Raw genomic sequence first — 22893 nt, forward strand, 5'->3', positions numbered from 1 at the left:
ACAGCGGGACAGCTGGGTGAGTGGGGGAGGGGCACGCCCGGGAGCAGCCTTGGCAGAGGCTGGCGGGGCCTAGGGCACAGCCAGACACACCCGCCGGCCGGGGTCTAGGGCACAGTCCTGCACACGTGTGCCGTGTCGCGCCGTCGGGAGGCAGGCTCACCACCGCGTGAGCGGGGAAGCGGGCAGAGCAGAGAGCAGACTGTTCCCCGATGCACCTCCCAGTCTCGGGGTGACCCCGCCTCGAGGGTGTCACAACCAAGAGGAGGCGACGTTCCAGCCTCCACTCCCCGGCCCTCCTGGGGAGGGGGCTGCAGCCGACCGAGTCTCTCCACGCAGGGGGGGCCTGGAGCACCAGCTTGGGAGCTTAACGAGATCCTGAATCCACTGTGATGAACAGTTAGGGAAGAGCTTATGTTCAGGCCCAAAACTTCCAAAAAGAAATTTATCATCATTATTCCCCTCTCCCCTCATAGAAAATGATTTATTTTCCCCATATCCATCGCTTGCAAGGGACTTCAGAATTAAATCTGAAAAGCAAAAATTTTCCAGAATCTGCCTGGACTTAGTCCTCGACACCAATCGAACAGCCCCGGGGGTGATCTGCTCTCCATAGTTTCAGGCCGATCGATACGGACTCCTTCCGTGCTGGCCTGGCCCCTGTGGTGGTGAGCACTGCAGGAGGAGCCATCTGGGGTCCACAGGCTGGAACCAGCCAAATTCTACTTTTCACACAGTTCCAAGTGGATTTGGGGCAGATAGAAGAGAGAAGAGCCGTACCCTGTGTAGAGCTGAAGGCCCAGGTTGCTGAGAAGGGGTGTGTGTGTGTCTGTGTGTGTGTCTGTGTGTGTGTGTGTCTGTGTGTGTGTCTGTGTGTCTGTGTGTGTGTCTGTGTGTGTGTCTGTGGATGTGTCTGTGTGTGTCTGTGTGTCTCTGTGTGTGTCTGTGTATGTGTGTGTCTGTGTGTGTCTGTGTCTGTGTGTGTGTGTCTGTGTGTGTCTGTGTGTGTATTTTGGGACCACAGGAGGCCCAGGCTGCCAAGAAGGGGTGTGTGGGGGGTGGGAGGGCCACGGGGCCACAGGACCCCGGACTCAGGAGGAGCCCCAGCCAGCTGGACCTGCAGATCTGCTCCTTTGGGTTCTGGAGACCGACCCGCTAGTCTTCCCACAGTGCTGGAGTCGGCCCTTCCCTGCTCCTCCTGTTCCCTCCTCCCACCACACAGCCAAAGGGCCCCAGGACTCCCCCCTGCCCCCACCGCAGGCCCTCGGCTGCTCCAGGCCTGGCAGATGGACCGGCCCCTCCCAGCACGCAGAGAAGTGTCTCCCCGTGGGCTGCAGCCTGAGCCCGCGCCGAGGCCACTGGTGCCCCGCATCCTGCCAGCCCTGCAGTCTGATAAACGGGGGGTCCTCTGACGTGGATCGACCCAGCGTCCTCCCCCAGCCAGGGCTGGCCTCTGCACCGTCCAGTCGTGCAAAGCCAGCAGTGCCTTCCAAGTCCCTCCGAGTCGTGTCTGAGGTTTCACAAAGGGATTTTGAGGTTTTCCTCAACCACACGAGGCGGGGAGCCGTCTGCAGCCCAGGTCTGAGAGCAGTCACCAGTCAAACCCGCTGGCATTCCTGCTTCCGGCTCACTTTCCGCCCTTCCTAAGAGCCCAGCCCTTGGGAGCTGGCAAATAAAGATAAATTACCTGTCTGCAACTTGCCCACTAACGAAGCCGCGATAGTCACACAGCGGAAGCTCGAAATCCATATTTTGCTGCGTTTGCTGAAATTCCTCCTCTCATTGTCTCCCACCACATGACCCAGAATTACGTAAAACCCGGAGGAGGTGGAAAAGGCAGGCTCATTAGCCTGCCGACGGCTTGGGGGATTAATGATATTCCTGGGCTGGAAAAGGGATTGTTCCAGCCGGAAAAGCCTGCCTCTCCTCGCCCTCAGACACAAAACTCTCTCCCTATCGACCACAAGGCGTTTATGTAACTTTCCGTGGGCTGCAGAAAATCATCTAGGGTCTGGGCCAATGAGACGAACCCTGAGTTATTTCAGGGACCATACAACAAGTCTCACAATGGAGACGTTACTGGTGCCCGCTCGAGCAAATCGATGAACAATGGGACGATAGTGCCACAGTGCAGTGGCGGGTGGTGTTAAGATGGGAATTTATGCCAACCATCTTTGATCTTATAACTGATTTCCAGCAAGTGCTCTAATGAGATCATTTCGTTTGTGGGTGGAAGATTTTAAAGATACCCGCCCTGTGCACGCTGTGGACGGACCACCCTGTCCAAGCTAAGCAAATGCCCCGTGGCTGTCACAGTATGGTGCAGTGCTCTGAGGCCCCCGGGCAGCTGGCGCCCATCCTGTCTGCACGTCGGATGGATGGGTCACCTGTGAGACGCCACCGTGCCTGTGAGCCCCCTTGTTGCCTGAGAATGAAGCAAAGTGATGAGTTTGCAGTCACTGTCACTGTCACTGTCATCCCCTTGCTCATCAATTTGCTCAGTGGGTACCAGTATCGTCTCCATCGGGAGACTTGTTACTGTTTTTGGCATGTTGAATTTGGGTTCGAGTTTGCAGTAGTGCCTTTTACGACAGAGCAGTTGACCCCTGAACTTTAAGGCTCAGGTGCTGGCCTTCCCAGAGCTGCCTCCCCGGGTCCCCAGGCTTCCCCAGCAGAGAGACAGGGAGACGGGGAGGTGGGGGCCACAGGCTGATGGTGCCAGCATGCTTAGAGAACACCTGAGGGGGGTGAGGTAAGGACGGGTGTGACTGGCACTTACAGAGATGAACATTCGGCAGAGGAAATTCTCTTGGGGAGGTCAACGCAAGGAGACGCTCCACACTGGGTGTCCACAGGGACATCCACGTGGCTTTTGTCTTTCCCTCAAGTCGAGTAAGTTATCAGTACTTGCAGCTCTTTGGATAAAGACAGTGAGAGACAAAGATCCCGACGCTTAGTTCTCTGGGCCGAGAGCAAGCCAGGCTTTTAGCACTTGGCTCATCAGGGTCTGGAGCACGGGACGGCGGGGAGCTGGCCTGGCACACGGCCCACCCAGGCTTGGTCCCCAAAGCACTGCCAGGAGTGATCCCTGAGTGCAGAGCCAGGAGCAGGGCTGAGCGCTGCCAGGTGTGGCCCCAAAACCAAGGAAAGAAAGGGGAAAGGAAGTGACGTTAGGACTCCCCAAAGGAGCCGAGTGCACGGCTGATTGGCTGGGCGGGATTATTTCCCTGGAACAGCCCCGCCCACTTCACCTGCAGACCTGCCACAGCAGTTATCCTCACGATGTTCCAGGGTCCCGGCAGTGCTGTGAGTCTCAGTGACCCCAGGGCCGGGCAGTGCTGCGGGTCTCAGTGACCCCAGGGCCGGGCAGTGCTGCGGGTCTCAGTGACCCCAGGGCCGGGCAGTGCTGCGGGTCTCAGTGACCCCAGGGCCGGGCAGTGCTGTGGGTCTCAGTGACTTAAGAGACAGGACCCCCGTGGGGAAGGATGAGCTGGACTTAGTCCAGCACCCAGGCCTCTCCTGTGAATCCCCGTGCCGCCGAGAGCCCGGGGTGGGGGTCCTGCTGCCCACGCTGACCCCTGAGGCGGACGGAAGCTTATTCCCATCCCCCAGCCCAGGGGCTGAGCCGCAGGTCGAGCCCTCCGGCAGCATTGGCCACCTGGAGTGGCTGATGACAGAGCCCGGCCACGCGGGGCCAGTCTGAGGAGGAGAGAGGGGCCCTTCGCGGTTCATCGGTCACCGGCAGTGCCCGGCCACCCCGCGGGGGCTGGCGCCGAGGGTCTGGCTAAGACTTTGGGAAGAACCATTTCTAGTGAGAGCCGGGCGAAAACCTAAGAGCTGCAAAGCCGCCGTGTCCCAGGGGAGACGCCTGTGCAGCCCAGCGGGGCGCCGGAAATGGCCCCTCAGCCAAGGGGACGCGGTGACAGCCCCAGGCACCAGGGGGCCGCCGGCCGCGGCAACACGGTGCCTTCGGACTGTGCCGAGGAGAGTCTCCGGCCCGTTGGCAGCATTTCTGGAGAACGTTATCGACAGCTTCCCGTGGTCCGGGGCCCTCTGGGCGGCCCCTCCCTAGAGAAAAGGCCCCGGGAGCACCTGCAGGCTCTCCGGCCCCAGGAGCCGGGTTCGAGAGCTGCTGTGGGACCCGGGCTGCCAGCGGCTCCTCTGCCCACCCCCCGCCCCTGCCTGGCTGTCTGGAGGCCCAGTCAGTACCCGCCGCTGGGGGTCACCACGACTCCTGGGCTCCCCACAGACAGCGGGCGACGGCCCGCAGCCCTGCCCAAGGCCTGTGCTCTGCTCCGGGCTCTCCCCACCGTCCGCCCCCCACGGAGGGGAGGGAGGCCAGGGGGCAGCAGGGACGCGGCCACACACAACACACCAGGTCTCCCCGATGGTTGCGTGAGGGCTGGGGTGAGGCACTGGAACCCGGACAGCAAAGTGAGGTGACAGGTCCACCCGAGAACGAGCCAGGAGGGGCCCGGGGCTCTCGGCACTTGCCCCCCCGCCCGCCCTGCCTCAGGCCCCTCGGTCGGGCTTCTCTGGCAGCCCCGTCGGGGTCTCGGCGGGGTCGCCTTCTCCGAGTCCCGCCGCTCTAGTCCGAAACCCCCAAAGGCCTTAATTCCTCTGGCAACAGTTCTCGCTCCCGCTCAACATTCTCACAGGTGCCTCAGAAATCAATCTCGGGATAAAAACTCCATTTATATGCTAGCAGCTCCCCGACCCGATCGCACTTCTTAGTTCGGGGCTTTTGCAACCAGGTCTTTCCGCATCATCTTTGCTGGAATGTTCCACGGCGTCTCCTGTGTGTCCGAAATTGAATTTTCTACCTTCTGCTTTGTGCTGCTTTTGCTATATAGATCACACCCAAAGTATAATGACTTAAAAATAGATTTATTTTTTTCTTTCTTTCTCGTACCCTAGAGGTTTTCTGGAAGGTTCTTCTGCTTCCTGGGGAAGCTGGGTGTGGGAAGGCAAGGCTCCTAGTGGCTGATCTGGGTTCAGTGCCCAGCACCCACCTGGGCCCCTGAGCACAGCAGGAGTGACCCCTGAGCACTGCCGGGTGTGCCGCCCCCCAGCCCCCACGACACACCCACAAGCCCCAAGCCTCAGGCAGGCGCCAGCCCAAGCCTTAGCAGGCGGGTTCCGTGATGCTCGTGAGTTGGCGTGTGGACACTGTGATTTCCTGCGACTGGGCCCAGAGCAGCCCCTGGCGGGTACCGAGACACCCCGGGATGGAGCACCTTGCTGGGAGCAGAGCCCAGCGCCCAGCCTTGGTCCCTGCCTCACACGTGTGGTTCTTGCACCCAAGGAAGGGTCGAGATGAAAATCACAGACTCACCCAAAGGTGGCCTGTGACGTGCAGGTGGGAGTGGGGGCCGGCGGGGGCGGGGGACCCTCGCGGGGCATCACCCCGGGCGGAATCAGTGACGCTGTAGGTCTAAACTTCCACCATGAACCACGGCCACCCTGCGCTTCAACAAAACGCACTCCTGAGGGGAGACGGGGGCCAGAAGGGCCTCGCGTCCTGCCAGGCACCCCTGAGCCCGCACAGCCTCAGGCTCAGAAGACAAACACGCACCAGAGTGTGAAGACGCAGGCAAGGATGCCCGGAGCTGGTGCTCAGCCCAGAGCGAAGGAAGACAAAGTCCCCTGCCTTTCTGGGCTTGGGGCGTGTCTCCCCATGTGGACATTGGTGCACATGCATGCACATACACATGCACACATACTGCACACACATGCAGGAACACACATGCAGGAACACACATTGCATGCATGCACATGCATGCACTCTATGCACACACATGCATGCACACAAACTGTATGCACACACATGCATGCACACAAACTGTATGCACACACATGCATGAACACATATTGTATGCACACGCACGAATACATATTGTATGCACACGCATGCATGAATACATATTGTATGCACACACATGCATGCACACACATGCACACACATGCATGAATATACATTGTACGCACACACATGCATGAATACACATTGTACGCACACACATGCATGCACACACATGCCCCAGGGAGGGCTGAAACTCCTGAGTCTGAAGCTCCCGACTCTTGTCGCTCAGCCACAGGCAGAAATTGTGGGTTTCTTTCCCAGACCGTCCACGAGCACCTGCTGAAGAGCAGTCGGGGAGCCTGTCTGAGGAGGTGCGGGCCGGGAGCCCTCGGGAGCCTGGGTCTGCAGAGCCTCGGGGCAGCACCCAGGGTGCTCTGGGCCGATTGCAGAAACAGGCACCCCCCTCTACAGCAGCCTCTGTGGCTTCCTGAAGGCACCCAAAGGTGCTTCCATACAGGACTGCCCTGCAGCAAGCAGGCGGCCAGCTGTGATGGCCACTAAGGCGCAGGGTCCAGGGAGTGGGTGGAGACCCCCGGGTCCTGCACCCCTGCTCCAGGCGTGGTGCGGGGTCTCTGCCCTCTCCTGACTGAGGGCGCTGTGGGTTTCCGCACTCGGGGGCGCCTTAGAGCCCCCCATGGGCCGAGCTGCTGCTGCTCTGCTCTGGCCGTCTGAGACCCAGCGGCAGGAGGGGAGGGGGCGGGTGTCCGTGGGGGGGACCCGGCTGGGCACTGCCAGGCAGCAGGAGCCGACACAGAGGCTGCCGGCCGGGCAGACCCCCCACGCGCGTCTCCAGCCCCCACGGCAGCCGTGGGTCCGGGTCAGTGAAGCGTTAGCTCTGGCTCTGGGGGCAGGCCGGGGCTAGAGAGGCTCTGAGCAGCCCAGGGAGGCGGCCGGGCACGACGCCCGATGACAGAGACTTCCAGGGGCCGTCTGGAGTTGGTGCGGGCCAGGTAAGGGGGGCAGTGCCGTCTCGAGTCAGTGGGGGTGAGGGGGCAGAGACAGGGAGAAGACGGGAACGGGAGAGAGAAGGCAGGAAGAGGGACGCGGAGGAGGGGTGGGACGCGGTGAGAGGGCCACTGGGGCCAAGGTCGCGCCCCCCGCCCCAGCGATTCATGGTCTCAGGGGGAGTCTCAGGTCATGGCGGGGAAACGTCTGCCAGAAATCCTGCGCTGTCTTTAATGCCGCCGTGTGCAAGTCTCACAGGCAACTCCTAGAACAGTGCTCGGAGGGGGTACCATTACCGGCCCTGCTGGCAGAGGGAGGAAGCGTGGACATGGATTCAGTCCCACAACACAGCTCAGAGTCCGGCCCTCCCGCCGTGCTGCGTCACGCTAAACTGACCTTCAGTTCAGACCGTGCTGGGGGAAATCTGCAGGGGGGTGAGTGTCCCCCGCGCAGGCCGGTGACAGGGTGCGGGGAGGTCAGTGACCCGGGCGAGGGCCACGGAAGCTGCCGCCCGCACACTCCGCAGGCGCCTTCATGCAGATTCTCTCAGTGACTCCTGCAAATGCCGAGCGATAAACAAAGCAGGCGTTGTTTGAAGAGCGACACGCGGCCGACCACCTCGACCACCTCGGCCTCCCCCAGGCGCGCACGCTTTAGCTGAATAAACGTCAAAGTTCCCCCCGCGCGGGGCAGCCGCAGCAGCCGCAGCACCAGGGCCTGTCGGTGGTCATGAAGGTGCCGAGAGCCAGGCCCGGGACCCGCCTGCTGGGAAGGCCCGGCCTGCTTCCAGCACGTTCTAAGCTGTCGACCCTGCAGAAGGACGGCCCTCCTCACCCCTGCGAGGCAGACGGCGGGGCCAACTGGGCAGGATGAACAGAGACCCCTGGGCGAAGTGCTGGTTCTGGCGGGCTCTGGCTCACAAACGTTCCAGACCCCAGGGGCCTCCTGGGGCTTCTCCGCCTCTGAAAATTCCAGGGAGCAAAATTCATTCCAGGAGGTTCCGTGTGGTGCCTCCCTGGGAAACAGGCACAGACCTCGGGCAGGAGAGTCGACAGAGGGATTTTGGGAAAACTGGCGTCACTCAGAAAATGAATCACTGAGAAGCCGAGGAGCCTCAGGGCTTGCTGGCACCCGAGGCCAAACCAGAGACGGAGTCGGAGCAAACCCAGGCAGATCTGGCCCAGAAACAGACTTGGTGATTTGGTGATTTAATTTTGTACCGAAATTTTACTATTTAAAAAGCTGGAATTCTCCCAAAAGGTGGGGAAAAACTCAGCTTCTCTCGACTGTGTAAAGATGGGGACTCCCTGGGCCCCTACTCCTGACAGGGAACAGGGATCTGTGTGGAGGCTGCTGAGGTGGAGCAGGCCTCAACAGTCGCCCCGCAGGTCCCATCAGCCTGTCACACCCCCATCCTGCCCCTGGTCCCATCGGCCTGGCCACGCCCCCATCCTGCCCCTGGTCCCATCAGCCCGGCCACACCCCCATCCTGCCCCTGGTCCCATCGGCCTGGTCTCCCGTCTGAGCTGCGGGCTCGGTATTTATTTGTGACGCAAAGCGCCAGTGGCTTTGGGGGTGTCTGGCCACAGCAGTCGACCCCACCTCAAGGGGAACCTGGGGCCTAAGTCTGAGTCCGGCCCCTCTGGAGACAGCCCTGGGCCCTCCAGAGTCCAGCCGCGCCCCGCAAGCCCCCAGCCCACCGTCCACTGCTTCCCTAGGGCCAGCGCTGTCCCTGCCCTGCCCTGCCCTGCACGGTCTTGCACCCAGGGGCACTGACGGGACAGGGGTCAGGCCTGGCTCAGCCCCTGGGGGTCGGGCAGAAACTCAGGCTCCTCCGCTACCCTCCGAGCCCCTAGTCAGGCCGCGTCCACACTTAACAGACGTCTGAGCCTGGACCCCGCTTGGCAACAGGAGCGAGCAAGCGTCCAGTGGCCTCCGTCTGAGGTGCGCCCCGAGGAAGCATGGTGGACATTCTCCCCCCCAGCTGAGAGAAACTCGAGACGCCGAGGTGGACGGGCCTGATGGAGGGAGCCGCTGTCCCTTGCCCTGCCCTTGGGGCAAGCCCTTCCTGGCAGCGTCTGGGGTGGGTCTCCGCGTGCTCGCGCCCCGGGGCGGGCGTCCTGCTGAGTCTCCGCTTCCGTTTCCCCCCTGTCCGAGGGCTGTCAATCATGGGGAAACCACTCAACTGGTCCTCCAGGTCTTTGGGGCTAAAACACGCGATTGGACGAGATGAAGCCCAGCACTCCTCATTTGGGCAAAATCCTACCACTTTTAGGCCCTGCCGAGCTGTTTTCTGTTTGTGGGTGTGATCATGGGCCTATTCATTTCTTCTAGGATGTATGCCTTTATGACCATCTCTCTGGAGCAAACTGTGTGCGGGGAGCTTGAGCAAACTGCAGCTAACAGGCTCCACGACTGGGCCATGAGAAAGGCCAACAGCTGCTCCACACCGACTTATTAAACACGGTAACGCTGGGTCCGATACACGCTCCCTCTCTCGGCACGGCACTGGGACGCGACTATCGGCGTCCCTGGCTATTGTTCCAATGGGCTGGGTCCCACGTGGCCTCACAGCAAACTCAGACACCCCGAATGACCTCGCTCTTCCCAACGGCCTCGGCTGCTTGGGCTCCACTCCCAACGGGTGATCCTTGTTGAGAGTGGACCTTCCGTGGGCACCTGAGACGCTGCCGGCTCAATGGTGGCGCCTTCGTGGTCTGGCCCGAGGAGCCCGGGGAAGCGGGTCCCACTTGGCTTTAAAGCTCCGAGTTGATGTTTCAGATGGAGACTCGCGGTGAGTGGGGCCCAGGCGCGTTCCCTGTGCTCTGTTCTGCACGGTGAGATGCGGAGAGACGGAAATGGGCGGAGGGTGGCTCAGGTCCGTCGAGGCTTTTGACACCCGTCAGAGCTCGGAGCCAACTGCCTCTCTCTGGTTGGGTCTCGAACGCAGTGTTCCTCTTGGTGCTGCCGGGCCCAGAGGTATCTTGGAATTCATGGAACGTGGGTGCCCTGGGCGGCTGGTCACGGGTGGTCAGACGGTCACGGGTGGCCACAGGCAGTCACGGGCAGTCACGGGTGGTCATGGGCCCCGTCCAGCACTAGTGGTTCAGCCTTAACCGTCCTTTCACGCCTGCGGTCTCAGCAGCACAGAACTGCTTGAGAAACGGGTTTCAGCCCTCCCCTCCCCCCGACGGCCGGCCAGTAACGGGCGATGCCCCACGGGAATCGGTTCCTTCGTCCCTTCATTATCTGCTGGGTTCCTTGTTGAAAGTTAATTTTGCTGCTTCTGGGAATCCTTCATTTTGGAATCGACTGCACTCAGGCCAGGCTCACGTCTTCACCTGGACCGCGCTGTGCCCCAGCGGGGGCGTCACTCCCACCCGGGACCCCCACTCCGGGTCAACCAGAGGACAGGACTTCCTCACCTCTAACCTCAGCTCCTTGTCTTCTTTCCTTTGCTCTCTGGGTCACATCCGGCGATGCTCAGGGCTGACTCCTGGCTCTGCACTCAGGACTCGCTCCTGGCGGTGCTCGGGGGACTCTATGGGATGCCAGGGACGGGTCCCGGGTCTTCCCCGTGCAGGGCAGACCCCTCCCCGCTGTGCTGTCGCCTCGCCCCCCCCTCAGCTCATGGCTGAAGAAGTCGACTGAGCAGTGGGTCAGCAGGCCAGGAGACCCACGTTGCTGCAGGGTGGAGTCGGGTGGAAGGGCAGGGAGCAGAGGAGAACGGGATGCAGAGGCCCCTGGAAGGCGGTGGCCAGGAGAAGCCCCGGGAATGGCCCTCACCCACCTCCCCTGCTTCCTCGTCCCCGGCAGAGGGGAGGATTCTAGGGACCAGGGCTGCTGGGAAGCTGCTGCCGCTCACACCAGCTCCTCGGAGCTCTGGCTGCTGTCTCCTCCTCGTGTGCCAGCACTTCCCGCCACACCCACGCTGGACAGTGGCCTCCCGCCACACCCGCACTGACAAGCGGCCTGTTATACCTGCACTGACCAGCGCCTCATGCCATGCCTACACTGACCACCGGTCTCCTGCCATGCCGGCACTGACCAGCACCTCCTGCCCTGCCAGCACTGACCAGCAGCCTCCCGCCATCCCACACTGACCAGCAGCTCCTGCCATGCCAGCACTGACCAGCAGCTCCTGCCATGCCAGCACTGACCAGCACCTCCCACCATCCCATGCTGACCAGCACCTCCTGCCCTGCCTGCACTGACCAGCACCTCCTGCCCTGCCAGCACTGACCAGCAGCTCCTGCCCTGCCTGCACTGACCACCGGTCTCCTGCCCTGCCTGCACTGACCAGCACCTCCTGCCCTGCCAGCACTGACCAGCAGCTCCTGCCCTGCCTGCACTGACCACCGGTCTCCTGCCCTGCCTGCACTGACCAGCAGCTCCTGCCATGCCAGCACTGACCAGCAGCTCCTGCCATGCCTGCACTGACCAGTGGTCTCCCACCACACCTGTACCGACCAGCCTCCCACCTTCCCACACTGACCAGCGCCCTCCTGCCGTGCATGTGCTGACCGGCGCCTCTCTCCGTGCCTGCACTGACCACCCGCTCCTCATTCCCAGAGTACACCTGGCTCGATCTGACGCCATCAGCGCAGACACCAGCCACCTCGCCTGTCCCCACGTGCTCCTGCGGTGCGAGATGCGCCCTAAGCCATGACCTTCCCCAGCCCACCTTCCCGCCGGGTCTCAGGGTGGCCCTTCTCCCCTGCACCCCGTCCCCCGGGGGCTCCTCTGCCTTTCGCCTCTGGGAGTCCCTGTGCGGGGGAGGAGGTGACACGCCTTCCCCACCTGCTTCCCGAATTGCTTTTGCAAGACTTCCTGTTCGTTCCACACGTCCTGTCCCCTGACCGTCATAGCCAGGGACAGATGTCCCTATAGTTGGTGACAGAAGTGGAGAGCTGTGCCCGCAGGCCAGGACGTCACCGCCGAGAAGTCCCGTAAGTGCCAGCGACGTTAGTGGTGTTGGTTATTAGGAATCCTTTTGTGTGACATATGGACGGAGGAATCGGCTCTTCACCTGCGTCACCATGGCATTAGGTGATGTCACAATCGACTGTGGCTTTAATTTTTTTTTTTGGGGGGAGGGTTCACACCAGTCCTCAGGGATTACTGCTGGCTCTGTGTTCAGACATGGCACCTGCTGGCACTCGAGGGACCCATGGGGTGCCACGAATCTAACCGGGGTCAGCTGTGTGCGGAGCAAGGGTCTGGATCACTGTGCATCTCCCCAGTCACTGACTGTCGCCTTACCCCACCCCCTGGTCACAGTCCAGGCCTGACGGTCACACACAGGGGTGTCCTGTCACGATGTCAGTGCCCTGGCCGCCTTGCAGTATAGCTGGAGAAGCACAACACACTGAATCACATGTCTGTCATCTGACATTTGCCAGGCAAAGCTTCAGAGACGGGCTAAGTTATAGCTATAATATATAAAGAGCTTTCTCAGGCCAATAATAAGACTTTTTAACATCAGAGGAAGACTTGGAGGAAGATCCGAAACAGCAGTGATACGAAGTAGAGAGATACGAAGTCACACCAAAAGAGGCTCAACGTCATCATTAAAGCGGGAAACGGGGGACCCGAGCCAGGCCACCCAGTGGTGATGGCACTGCATGTGGTGGCCGAAATGGGCCAGGGGGACAGTGACCTGGCGGAGGCTCACCGGCCAGTGGGTGGGCCGGGGTGAGGGCCATGCGAGCTCGCTCCGACGGGCAGACGCAGCGGGCATAGAACGAGATCCCAGGAGTAGCCAGCGGGCGGGAAGCCAGCGCGGGCACTCCGGCAGGCCGCACACGCTTAAGGCAGCGGACACTGTGTCCCAGAAGTGGGAACCGCCACAGCGCCAGGGTGGGGTCTCCCGTGCAAATACCACTCAGCACTCAGTCTCGATGGGCACGAACGCCAGACACGGTCGGGTGCCGAGAAACTCGAGGCCGTGAGGTCCCCACAATGGGCGCAGCAGCCCGACGGGAGGGGCGGCTGGCTGGGCACCGTGAGGCGTGGAGGGCGGCGAGCAGGGCAGGAGGCGGCCAGGGGCCGGCGTGTCCCAGAGAAGCACCCCAGGTCTGAGCAGGAGGCTCTGAATTCGACCGTGTGACGTGAGCCCGGCGAGTGAGAAGGCCCGGCCCGGGGCGCCTGCCAGCTCCATCTGAGCACACACTCGAACCCACCGTCCTGCGCCCTTCAGCGGGAGGTGGCCAGGCGCAGGCAAAGCCCCCTGGAAAGTGGGAAACGCACTCACGGCTCCTGTCGTGCTGACGGCGGGACAGTGGACGGTGCCGTGCTCTGGCCAGGCTGCGGCCTCCTCGGAGCTGGGCAGATGCTGTGAAGGGTCGCCAGGTGCCGCCCGTGACGAGGCGGAGCCCACGTCACAATGCCAGGCGGAGCCCCCAGGCACGCTTCTAGAACTCAGCCTGAGGACTCCGGGCTGTGGCCAGTGACGCCCGGGGCGGGCCCAGCAAGTCTTGCCCGAGGCCCAGTTTGGACCATCGCTGCCCCATCGTCGTGAGAGGTCCCCAGAGGCCAGCCTGGAAGAAGTGGAGCTGGAGCAGCAGCCAAGCCAGCAGGGAGGGCTGGGGGGGAGGGGGACCATCTCCATCGCCGAGCCAGGGGGCAGCTCTGCCCTAGCCCCAGGGCCCGGCCAGGGAGGCGGGGAGGATGCCCCGTCCCTCACTCAGGCCGGGACAGAGAAGTCAGGGCCACTGCCGGTCACTGCGCCAGGACGTGGCCTCCATACGTCCTTTCCTTGTTGCCGTCCCCACCCGGCCCTCGGCCCGGCCACACCGCGTCAGCCTCCTGCCCTTCCAGAGCGCCCTGAGCCCCACGCGCCAGGTCACAGCCCCGGGCAAGGTCACAGCCCTGCGACTGGCTTCTACACTGTCCTCCCCGAACACGCCTGCCAGGGCCCAGCAACCAGAAGAGCCTCCAGGTCCCCGAAGCGCCTCTGAGGGCCCAGGCCCGGCCGGGCGCCCAGACGCCAGCCCGAGAGCTAGGAATCAGGGCGACGCCGCCAAGAAAGCTCAGTGGAGCCTGGTGCCATGCCAAGCACAGAGCCCAGGGAGGGTGGATCAGGGCCGTCTCCCCGAGAGCACTCGACTCTGAGCCCCTTTCACGCCTGAGCCCCAACTGCCCACCGACCTAGTCCCTGACGGGTGGGCCAGGGCGGTGAGGGCCCTTCCGGCTCAGGGGGGGGGGGGGAGCTTCCTTTCCCCGGCCTGTTGATTCAGCCATTTCCTTCTCTCCCTCTCCTGGTCCCCGACTGCCGGAGCTGGTGTCATCCAGCGAGGTGGGCCCAGGCCCCTAACAGCAGAGCCCCTCGCCCGCATCCATAGATATGAGAAATAAGTCCTGGGCGGCTCCATGTGGGCCCAGCCGGCCCTGACTTCGGGGGGTGCGTGGGCCTACACCCCGGGCAGGGGCAGGGTCGGCTTGCACATGCCCCCCCCCCACTGGGCCTGGAGCCACCTGGCACTGTGGGCCGAGCAGCCCCCCGAGCCCCTCACTGCTGGCTGAGAATTCCAGAAGCCCCCAGACCCTCTGAGCACAGCTTGGGAATCCCCGTCCTGAATGTTAAAAAATCAAACAAAAGTGAAGGGGACCAGGTGCCGCAGGCTGCTCTCGGCCCCGAGCTGCCCGCCCCGCCCCCATCTCCCCAGGGCTGAGGGAGTGGACGGTCCCTGGTGTGCGGGCCCGGGAACTAGACCCGTGTGCCACTGGCTCACCCTCACCAGGGCCTGTGCTTCCCCGGAGGGCGGGCCCGGCCCGAGACCCCTCCGTGGTGAGGACGCCAGGGGGGCTGAGGGGCCCGAGCACTCAGGCCTGTGTTGGCCTAACTCGAACCTCTTGCTGGTGCCTGAGGAAGGAACCTTCTAGAAGCCTGAGAGCTTCTGACATGGGGCTGAAGGGCAATGGAGCAGGGCGAGGGCTGGGCGTGGCCAGGGCCGGCCGCCCCCAGGGGAACCCCAGCTGCCACGGCGCTGGCCCCGGGTGGCCGCCAGAGGGCGCCCCCACCCAGCGTCCAGGGCCCTGGGCAGCCGGCGGGCAGAGCAGGGCTGGGGCCAGGGGGACACACCCACAGGCCAGCGGGCCCCAGACTCCCCACCCGAGCCCGCCCGGCCCTCTCAGAGCCTCCCACAAACAGGCAGGCATCCCCCTCGTCTGTCTCCATGGCCCGAGGACGGGGGCTGAAAGGCACAGCCGTGCCCCTCGCAGGTGAAGTGAGTTTCCTGCGGCCAACACGGGCTGTCAGGAGATGAACCTGGGGCTCCCGGCCCGTCTCAGCCGCACGGCCCAGCAACCGGCACGGCCTCAGGCGAGCTCGCCGGTCCTGACCCCACGGGCGCATTGACCCCCACGCCCACCACGCCATGGGCGCATTGACCCCCACGCCCACCACGCCACGGGTGCATTGACCCCCACGCCCACCACGCCACGGACGCATTGACCCCCACGCCCACAAACGCTGGCAGAAAGGCCTTTACCCCCGTGTCCGCCCACTTCAGGCCCGCTGGAGGCTGGACCGTTTCCTGTTGGGTTTGGGTTTGGGGGCCACTGGTTTTCGGGGCTCTGGGGAGCCTACGGGTTCCCAGCAACAAACGTGGGTTGGCGCGTTCCGGCGTGTTCCGTTCCTCGTCCGCTCAGCCCCAGACCAGGCTCTCAGCCCCAGCGACTGGGCCCCCCGCTCCCCCCGAGGGCGGAGCGGACCCCGACCCCTGACCCTGTCCAGCTGTGCCGGTTCCTAATGGCCTCTTGCTCCAGGCACGTGTCCCGTGACACCCGGCTGCAGGCCCGGCCCGCCCGTGCCTGGGAGTCTGCTCCTTGGGCACCGCAGCCCGGCAGCGGGAAGCTTCCAGAAGGTGCTTCCCTTCAGCAAGCTGCAGCCCCCCGACCCTGGCCCACCTGGCTTCCTCGGGCCACAACCTCCTCGCAGTGGAGCAGAGAACGACGAGGCCAAGACGGGCCGGGCGGGCGGGCGGGGGCAGAGCGGGCTGGACCTGCAGGAGGGAGAGCGGCATGGACACCCCTGCCCGCCCCGCCTTGCAGACGCCAGAAACAGACACCCGGGGTGTGGCTGGGCCACAGAAACTGCCCTGGGAGGAGGGTTTACCTGGGGCTCCCGGCGCAGGGCGCAAAGCGCCGCCGTCTTGCCCGGGCGCTGTCTGAGCTGTGCTGAGAGCCGGGAGAGGCCCGGGCAGCTCGGGGTCAACTGGACATGGCCTCCGCTCCGGGCACCCCAGCCCGGGGTCACCAGCCCCAGGACCATCTCATGTCGCTAGAACCCCCTCTCCGAGGGCCGGGAGCTTCCCGCTCACTGCTTCCCCTGTGGGGAGGAGGCGGCCCCCTAACCTGGACACCCCCACGGCCGTGGGCACCTGCTCTGCCCGTCTCCTCCCGTCGTACCCGCAGAGGCGAGAGTCTCTCGAGCTTTGGGCCCGGCCGCGGGAAGGTGCCAGCTGGGCCCGCAGGTGTGGGGATGCAGGTGGGAGCTGGGTCTCGGAGTCCTGGTGCCAGGCGGACCCCTCCCGCCGCTGCCCGCACGGCTCCGAGGAAAAGCCCTTTATCTCCCCTGGATTCTGGGAATCCTGCTGGCCGGACGCAGGAAAGCAAACGGCTCCGGCTAAGTAAATTTCAGGTCTTCAGCACACGCGAATGTGAGCGTTTGCTATTAGTGTGTTTAAATATTTTATTACGAGAAGAACACTTGCTGGAAATAAACATTGCAAAAGGGCCCAAGGAAACGTCTGTTTGAAAAGCACCTTCCTCCAGGGGGCTCGGGAACGCTTCGATAAACACCTGCTTGGTCCTGAGTCCAGCCTGTCATCAGCGTGACCCTGTGCAGCCGGGCTTGGCTTCGGCCCCGGTGTCCCTTCGGGCGGGGCCGGGACTGCGCACCCCCGGGAGTCTGGGGGGTCCGGGAATCCGGGAGCCAGGGCTGGGCTGTGCTGAGCTAAGAAATGGTGCATTGGCCTCAAGCGACTCCGTGGCCACTTTCAGTTCTTTGGAAGACAGGACATTCTGGAAACTTCCTGCCCCAGCAGGAGGCACCTGGGGGAGGAGGTGTGGGGTCCACTCTAGGGGTTCAGGGCACGTGTGGGACTGATGAGCCCACCAGAAGCCTGTTCCCTGCTCCTGTCACACAGTTCCGTTTCCACGAAAGTTCCCATGGATGGTTGGCAGAGAGTGGGGTAAAGGGAAAGAAGGGAGTTCATTACCACAATGCACTCAGGGGGGGAGAGAGGTGGGGGAGGGAGGGAGGGAGAGAGGGAGAGAGGGAGGAAGAGAAAGAGAGAAAGAGAGAAAGAAAGAAAGAAAGAAAGAAAGAAAGAAAGAAAGAAAGAAAGAAAGAAAGAAAGAAAGAAAGAAAGAAAGAAAGAAGAAGGAAGGAAGGAAGGAAGGAAGGAAGGAAGGAAGGAAGGAAGGAAGGAAGGAAGGAAAAGGAAGAAAAAGAAAGAGGGCTGGAATGATAGCACAGCTGGTAGGGCTTTTGCTTTGCACGTGGCCAACCCGGGTTCGATTCCCAGCATCCCATATGGTCCCCCAACCACTGCCAGGAGTAATTCCTGAGTGTATGAGCCAGGAGTAACCTCTGTGCATTGTCGGGTGAGTCCCCCCAAAAAGTGGAAGGAAGGAAGGAAGGAAGGAAGGAAGGAAGGAAGGAAGGAAGGAAGGAAGGAAGGAAGGAAGGAAGGAAGGAAGGAAAGAAAGAAAGGTGTCTTCCATAGAGGCAGGCAGGGGGTGCTGGTAGGTGGGTGCTGTGAGGGGACCCGGGAGCACTGGTGCCGGGAAACGCTGGTGGAGGAAGCAGTGCTGGGACGTTTCATGCCTGGAGCCCATCGTGACTAGCTTTGTGGTCGTCTCTCTCACGGTGACTCAAAAAATGAAACCAGCTAAAATCTGAAAACAAAAGGTGGGTTAGAAATGCTGTTGCTTCACGAACGGGTGCGTGACGCGGGGCAGATGCTGTCCCGCTGCCTGCCCGCCTCTCCCGCCTCCTCAGGCCACAGACCCCCGCGGGGCGGAGGAGACAGTGCAGGCCCGTGGTCAGAGCTAAGTTGCCGCCAGAGCCGCCTTGTCCCTCGCCGGTGCGTCCACCAGCTCCTGCGGGGCAGGGCCGCTGGGAGGGAGGCTGGGGAGAAGACGGAGATTCACACGGAAGGAGCTGAGCAAGCCGACCGCTGGGGGCAGGAGACTCGAGGCGGGGGTCCGAGCAGAGAAGCTTCTCGGCCAAGACAAGCACGTCAAGGCCCAGCCCAGCTCGGGGAGACTTTCACTGAGGCAGGTTTTGCCTGTCTTGTTTGCACGTTAAAAAAAAAAAAAAAAAATCCGGGGCTGGAGCCATAGCACAGCAGGTAGGGCGTTTGCCTTGCACGCGGCTGACCCGGGTTCAATTCCCAACATCCCATATGGTCCCCTGAGCACCGCCAGGGGTGACTCCTGAGTGCAGAGCCAGGAGTAACCCCTGTGCATCGCGGGTGTGACCCAAAAACAAACAAACAAAAATATCCTACATACAAGGGCACTGACCTGGCACGTTGCAGTACCCGGGTTTGATCCCAGCACCCCGTGTGCGCCCCTGAGCTGGCCCGGAGTGACGCCCGAGTGCAGAGCCAGCCCCGAGCGCCCCCAGGGTGCCGCTGCCAGGAGGAGAATCCAGACGTGCGTCGTTGTACCGACTCCTGCGTATTTTTGTCTTGCTAAATGCAGCCCAATTTACCAGGTTAGATTTCCTCCCGTCTCACCTGCGGATTCTAACTTGATTCCAACCTTCCTCTAACTCGGGCCTCCCGCAGACCTGCCCAGCAAAACCCACAGATGTTACCTGAACAGCTGGGACTTGGCGAAATGGGGCTCACAGAATAGCCCCTTACCCTGCGCTGCCTGGTACCCCGGCACCATCCCCTCCCCTCGCCCTGCCCCTCTCCCCCGCCCACAGTGCTGTCCACTCTCCCTCCGTCCTGCCCGCCCCCCCCCCCCCCGCCCACAGTGCCGTCCACTCTCCTCCCGGTGGCTGTGCTCCCTGCTGGCAGCCACCCCCCAGAATGTCGCACCCACCGTGGTCCCGCCCACGTTCTGCGCAGACCAGACCCGGCTTCCCCTCGGGCCAGCCCCTCCCTCGGCAGAATCCCGACCCGCAGCCACGTCCCGAGGGCTGCCAGCCTCTCGTTCCTCTCGACATTTCACACACCGAGTCCCTCGGGCCTTCAACTTTTGAAACTAATCCCAGGATCTCGCAACTCATTTTGGTGCCGAGAAGCAATTTCCCTGCTCACCCGGCTGATCCTCCCCACCAGCCCCTTATCCCGTCCGGGTGGCGAGCGCTGGTCATTAAATAAGGAAAGGGCCGCTGATCGAGTCATGGGCAATAAAGGGTCCGTTGGCAGAGGATGACAGTTCGGGCCCGCAGAACCCTCTGGACGAGCCGAGTGGCTGCCCAGGCCCCGGCCCCGGGCCTGCTCGCGCTGCCTGACTCCCCTCTGGGCACCAGACCAGGCGGGAGACCGGCCCCCCGGCGCCAGGGCAGCGTGTGGGGGTCCCCAGTCGTCACGGAGACGCGTGCCGGAGAGCGTGCTGTGCAGAGGCCGGGACCAACCCCCCGCAGTTACGCAAGAAGGAATCTTCTCGCTGTCTGGAGACACTTACCCTGCCTCTAGAACCTCTGACAAAGCCAGATTTTTTGGAAGTGTGTTGGGCTGTTCCGACTTCTCCATCTGTTCTATAGAACAATCTATTTTCCCTGGGAGAAATATCAAACATCTAGGACATATGTTTTCTTTAGAGATGGGTTGAGTTGTTGGGATATAGCTCAATGTTCTATTTCTATTTTTGTCACTTCGCGAGGATTTCCATGGTTCCTCCGCAGACACCCTTTCGGAGGTTTAAAGGGGAAGTGCTCCCTCTCCAGTTCCCCAGACTCTCCGGCCCCTCCCCCCACTTGCGCCCCTTAACGAACTTGATCCGAATTAGCAGGGCGGACATCCACGTGGGCTGTCCCATAGCTACCTGGCTGATGTGTCTTACCTGGCCGCGCTAGTGACGTGGTGCGAGCCTTTTCTCCCTGCGCCTCGGAAAACCAAAAGGAGCATCTTGCTCTGTTTTTAGTGCTGGCTGAGAAGTCTTAGAGAAACGAGGCTCTTCTCGAGAAGTCTCTAAGTCTGATTCTCTCCGGTGGCGAGTCTATTAGCCCTGCCTCTGACTCATCATATTCCAGTGAAAAATGGAGCGCACAAAAGCTCAATGATATGTGATTATTAAAATGATTTATTAAAAATAATATCGTGTGACAGCAATGCTTCTGATATAAATTATTTAAAGCCCCTTTTGGAAGCTCAGCCTTCCTGGTGCTCCTATGAATAGAGCATCACTTATTTTGGTGTAGAGCAAGGATGATAAATAGGAAATTATTATACTTTAAGCCATAAATATTTATTAGAACTTGCTCCTGGTCAATTTGGGCGCCTCTTTATTTCAGCTGAGGCTGCTTCCTTTTAACCCTGAGCACTGTCTCTGGGAGCTGAGTGACATCGTCCTAATTCTGCAGGTTCTGTGGATTTTTGTCCTGTGGAAGCAAGCGAAGCAAATGTGCCTGAGTTGGGAGGAAGAGATTAAATGATGGGGGATGAGCTCCCTGGTGACAAATGTCTTGCTTACTGATCTCACATGGAAATTGGAATAAATTATTGATCTAATAAAAATCGCTCAAGAACTGCCAGTTTTCTGAAAATATTAACACACAACACTCCTCCAAGACCCGCCTCTCCCTTCCGAGGGGCCCTTGGAAGGCCGCCCCTTCCAGATCAACCGGGCTAAGTGCTCGTCACATTCCAATGCACGTTGAGAAAGAAATTTAAGTAAAGCAAAACAGAGGAAGTCTTCAGCTTTGCAGTGCGCACCTCCCTCCTCTCTCCCCTCACCCTTCACGGCCTATGCTTTCAGTGCAGGCTTCTCCCATTCAGTGCAGACCACTCGCCCAGAAACGCTCGGTCCCCTGACCCCGGAAACACCCGGTACCATGACCCGGGAAACACCCGGTCCCCTGACCCGGGAAACACCCGGTACCATGACCTGGGAAACACCCAGTACCATGACCTGGGAAACACCCGGTACCATGACCCAGCAAACACCCGGTCCCCTGACCCGGGAAACACCTGGTCCCCTGACCCGGGAAACACCCGATACCATGACCCAGCAAACACCCGGTACCATGACCCAGCAAACACCTGGTACCATGACCCAGCAAACACCCGGTCCCCTTATCCAGAACATCTGTTCTGCGATCCAGGAAGCACCTGGTCCCATGACCCTGGGTCATCTAGTCCCGTGACCCAAGAAGCACTTGGTCCTTTGACCCAAGGATATTGGCTCCATGACCCAGGAAGCATCTAGTCCCATGACCCGGGAACCATCTTGTCCGGTCCAAGTCCTGGAGGCCAGGTCCACCTGCACCCACGGCACTGGTGTTCCTCCTGCTGCACACGCTCCCTCGGGCGCCCCCAGAGGCCCCCGTCAGAGCTGATGGGTAGCGAGTTTAGGGTCCCGATCCCAGAGATCACGTGTCTCTCCCAGCCTGGCTCCTCGAGGACACTGAGGACCCACTTCAGTGTCCAGCCTGGGGGACTCGGCTGGCCCCGCAGGTGCCCTGGCCTGTGTGGGGCAGTCGCCCCTGGGTCCATGGCGGCCACGCTGATCCCCGAAGCCCGCCATGGAGGGTGCCGTGTGCGTGTGCGTGTGTGAGTGCGTGTGTGTGCATGTATGCATGTGTATGCATGTGTGTGAGTGTGTGTGCAGTGTGTGCATGCGTGTGTGTGAGTGTGCGTGTGTGTGCGTGTGTGTGCATGTATGCATGTGTGTGCGTGTGTGTGCATGTATGCGCGCGCGCGTGTGTGTGTGGGTGTGTGTGTGTGTGTGTGTGTGTGTGTGTGTGCTTGCTGCCCTCCACCCTGAGCACATCGGAGAGAGGGTCTCGCTGTCACCACACCTGCCCGTGTTCCGGGCTGACCTGCTGCCACAGGGACGGGATCTGAGGCGAGGCTGCCCCCAGCCGGCCTTCCTGCCCCCCGACCTCCTCAGGTGAACCGTGAGCGCAAAGGGGCCAGCGAGTGCCCTCTGGGTGGGCGACCGGCCCTTGGCCAGGGGGCCAGGCGTGTTCACGCAGCCGGCCCGTGACGCTGTGGGGTGCAAGCAGGAGGAACCCGGCGGCCGCTGCTCCTGGGCGCTGCTCAGAGCCTGCCCCGATGCCCCCGTCCTCCGCCTCAGGGGCAAGAGGAAGGTGGGACCAAAGTTCAGCCCCCGCCTCGGCTCTGGGGGGCTCCCACTGTCACCGTGGCCAGCTGCACCAGAGGGACTGTCCCTCGGAGCGAGTGGACACCGCGAAGCTCCATGGCGCCCCCTACAGCTGTGCTGCTGGTATTAGAGGCGAGCCCGGGGAGACTGAGTCAGCCCGTCTCGAGCAGGGCCTGGCCGGCCACCCTGGCGCAGGGCTCGCCTGCTCCGCACTGCAGGGGGGTCTCCGCAGCTCGGGCGGCCTCGCCCCGACGTGCTCCTCGCCCCAAAGTGCTCCTTGCACCGACGTGCTCCTCACCCCGACATGCTCCTCGCCCCAAAGTGCTCCATGGAGCCCTGCAGACGCAGCCCGTCTCTGTGGGGGTTGAACGCTGAGTTCTGAGCTTGTTTGCGAGCCGTTGCCTTCGCCCACTCGGCTGAGCAGCACGCGGGGCGCTGCCCAGGGCAGTGGGGGCCTCGCCCGCCGCCCTCTGGGCCCAAGCAGCCTCCCAGTGTGGCAGCCCGCCCTCTCCCGGGAAGGGGCCCATCCCGCGGGAAACGCTTCCCCTGGCCGGGCTCAGCCTCCCGGAGGACACGCCTGTGGCCGGAGAGGAGGAGGGGGAAGGGGCCTGCGTGGGGCGGCGCCCGGCCTCGATGCCCCGCCCTGAGGGGCCCGAGTGTCCCGGGGGCAGCTGGGCCCTGAGCCCTCGCGGGCCCCCCACCAGCAGCTCCTCCCCTCTGCCCCCAGCACCGAGCTGAGCCCGAGGCTGGTCGCCCTGAAGGGACCCGGGCCCTGTGGGGAACCCGGACGGTCCTTC

This window comes from Sorex araneus, chromosome 4, assembly GCF_027595985.1.
Source record: "Sorex araneus isolate mSorAra2 chromosome 4, mSorAra2.pri, whole genome shotgun sequence".
Taxonomy (NCBI): domain Eukaryota; kingdom Metazoa; phylum Chordata; class Mammalia; order Eulipotyphla; family Soricidae; genus Sorex; species Sorex araneus.